Genomic DNA, 3,876 nt, shown 5'->3' on the forward strand with positions numbered 1-3,876 from the left:
CAAGAAAGAAATATATATAAAAGACAAAATGGTATCGGAAATGTAGGCAAAATTACAAAATGTTCAAGATAGAATAGATATGAATGAACTCTTAATGAGGAATGTTGAATCAAGGCAGAAAAATAATAAAGGTAGTAAATCTGAGATTTAAAAAAGAGGTACAATGAACCAGAGCAAAAGTGGTTGAGATGGAAAACAGGGACAGGAAGTGGAACTTCTGTATTATTGGTTTCCCTGAAGAAAAATATCAAAATAATGGATCAGAACTAGTATTTCAAACTATAATCCAGAAAGAATTTCAAAAATAAAAGTAGATAATATTTGCAGTCTATCCTGTTATATTTGGATATTGCTATGCTATTCCTTCTGACCAATGGACTGTGCATAAAAGTATTTGGGGAAACTTTTGGAAAATAATCACTTAATATCTTTGTAACTTTTCATGACTTTCCTGCCCCAATGATCTTGAAATCCCATATCTAGACAGAGATGCAAAGAGATCAATGCCTCTTGGAATACCTAACCACGACATGGAGATTTGAAGAGAGATTTGCTTAGACTCAGTCTGAACTTTGAAGGAAAGAAACTATTTTACTGTACAATTGGAATTTTTTTTTTTTACCATTGGAAATTTGATGTTCTTGTTGTAACACACCTGAACCTATTCTGCCTGATACAATTATTCACATTAAAAATATGAAACCCCCAAAAATGTAACTGACATATGATTTTGTGAAATAATACATATAAAATAAATGGTAAAATAAATTTCAGACTCTAAAATTGCTGAACTCTGGCCTGTTACATCAGAATACCTTTGGGCAAAGCCTACGCATTGTTATTTTTAAAAGCTTTTCCAAGTTCATAGCTATGGCTGAAGACTGCCTTTAGTGAAATGAAGTCTGTACATAATTATGAAATGTTTCCGTGAAAATCTGTTTCAAAACAAAATACATGGAAAATTTATCATTACAGAAATCGTTATTTTTCCTCTCTAGAAGATAATTATTTCAATGTGATTCCATATCATCATGTATGATTTGCACCTGTTGATGTTTTGCAAAATTCTCCGTTTCTAAGATGATTGCTTTGTGTAGTTTGCACTTCTGCTATTTGAATTTGCATCATCCTCTGAAAAACTACTTGTTTCTGAACTAGGATCTCATTAAAGTTTTCGTGGCTGATTGCAGTTGAAGTATACTGTATAATCACAAAGCTTAGTCACATTGCTTGGAACAAGTATGGCATCTAGTCTTTCTTAGAAAGTAATTAGGTAAAATTTAACATCTTTAAAGCTAAAATCGCCTTTTCTTTAAAATAAGAGCTCTTTTCCACCTGTCTTCAATTTCATTTTCATGTCACATTTTAGCTTTTTTTAAATCCCCTTAATGATTCTTCTTTCTATGTTTTTCTATTTTTATTTGTTTTGACTCAGCATCTTCAGTAACTTCTGCATCTTTTGAAAATATTATATTTTATCAATTCCCTTGGAAAAATAACTTCAGTGGATTGTGATCTAAAAATCTATCTTAATTGTCCATCTTCTCTGTCATGAGAATTCTTCTCATTGATAATACCGTCATTTAAATATAATCTTCCATGTAGCAGCTCCGAATAGTAATATTTCTCATCGTTTATCTCATCCCATGTAAGATCTGGTTCCTTATTTAGGGAGATTTCCTTTCAATTCATTTATAAACAAGAAGTATACAAGCCTACCATACAACTTGTATGTTGGCCAACAATTCAAAATGAGGACCTGGATAGAGTACTTTAAAGGGTGGTAAAGAAGACAATATTCCAAAGAATAATCCATCTCCTACATAAGCCAGCATGCAATTTCATGACCTTACTAGTATTTTCTAAGTCCATTGCATTTTTTTTTTAAGAGAGGGAGAGGGGCAGAAGGACAGGTGGAGAGAATCTTATTTCTTTTTAAGATTTTATTTATTTATTTGATAGACAGAGATCACAAGTAGGCAGAGAGGCAGGCAGAGAGAGAGGAAGAAGCAGGCTTCCTGCTTCCAAAGCCAAAGTTAGATGCTTAACCGACTGCGCTACCCAGGTGCCCTGACCATAGTAATTTTTCATCTTCTAAGAGTTTTGAAATAATCCAATATATCTAAGGTTATGTTTTATAAATACTAAAAATAAAAATTTTGCACTGATTTATTAGTGAATATATCTTTTTTTTCAATTTATTTATTTTCAGAAAAACAGTATTAATTATTTTTTCACCACACCCAGTGCTCCATGCAAGCCGTGCCCTCTATAATACCCACCACCTGGTACCCCAACCTCCCACCCCCCCCCCGCCACTTCAAACCCCTCAGATTGTTTTTCAGAGTCCATAGTCTCTCATAGTTCACCTCCCCTTCCAATTTACCCAAATTCCCTACTCCTCTCTAACGCCCCTTGTCCTCCATGCTATTTGTTATGCTCCACAAATAAGTGAAACCATATGATAATTGACTCTCTCTGCTTGACTTATTTCACTCAGCATAATCTCTTCCAGTCCCGTCCATATTGCTACAAAAGTTGGGTATTCATCCTTTCTGATGGAGGCATAAGGAGATTCCTCAAGAAATTAAAAATAGAGCTTCCCTATGACCCTGCAATTGCACTCCTGGGTATTTACCCCAAAGACACAGATGTCGTGAAAAGAAGGGCCATCTGTACCCCAATGTTTATAGCAGCAATGGCCACAGTCGCCAAACTATGGAAAGAACCAAGATGCCCTTCAACGGATGAATGGATAAGGAAGATGTGGTCCATAGTGAATATATCGTTTAAATAGAAATGTTTTAACTAAAAATCATATAGCCCTACTAAAGCTCTAGCCTTCAGATCTCTCATAGCCAGTCTGCATGTCTCTAAATACATTCAGTTTTTATGCTTTGGGCAAAATTTTAAAAAGTCCCCTCTTTGTTTAATATGTTGGTTGTGTATATAATTAGCTTTCTCTGTGCCTGAAAAATTATTGTTATTATAAAATCTAGTTATACCCCAATAGATATCACAATATTTGATTATGGATTGTATGAATAGATTTTACTTATTAGAATATAGTTTATTTTTCCCTATACACATTTGCTTTGTGTTAGATAGGAAGCAGAGTTTCAGGGCAAATTTACATCTTCCTTGAACTTTTGAAAAAACCTTTTAAATGGTCACTGTGTTTTTCACAACCTCACATTTCTAAACTCTTGTATTTTACTGACAGAGCTACTTCCCTTAACCAAATATCTAATGAACCGTGTCATTATTCTGCTCACAAATCTCCAGTGATTCGTCGATGCCTACATCGGAGCACAGATTCTCTCCTATGTCTGTCATATGGTCCCAGCACATCAGTTTTGGTCTCTTGTCTTGTCCTGATCTACCCCTCCCATTGCTCTCTACTTATCAAAAATAACATAAAAAATGAATATAATGGTATTTAAAGCCCTGATTCTCAAGCCCTCACATATTCATGAACATGCATGAATACACATACACCCCAGTGCCATGAACATAGTCAATCATACCTTCTTTGTTTCTCAGGATACTATTTTTATTCTTGTCCACACCACAGTGGACTTCCTGCCAATTTCCACATATGTCATACACATGTTTTTTTGTCTCTATTTATTTGACACTCTTACCCTTGTGCCTTACTCATCCTTCTCTGTGGCTCAAAATTCCACATATATTTCAAAACAGAGCTATGCGCAACCCTCTCAATGACATTTGCTCTAATGATTTCTGCCAGGATTGTGCTTCCATGAGACTTTTTTCTTTTTTATAAACCCTTGCTATATCTACAACTCATTATTTTTATTTCATATTGATGAATTCAACTGTCTCCACCTTAGATTGTAAACATTGTGAAAGCAG

Source organism: Neovison vison, chromosome 1 (genome assembly GCF_020171115.1).
Source record: "Neovison vison isolate M4711 chromosome 1, ASM_NN_V1, whole genome shotgun sequence".
Taxonomy (NCBI): Eukaryota; Metazoa; Chordata; class Mammalia; order Carnivora; family Mustelidae; genus Neogale; species Neogale vison.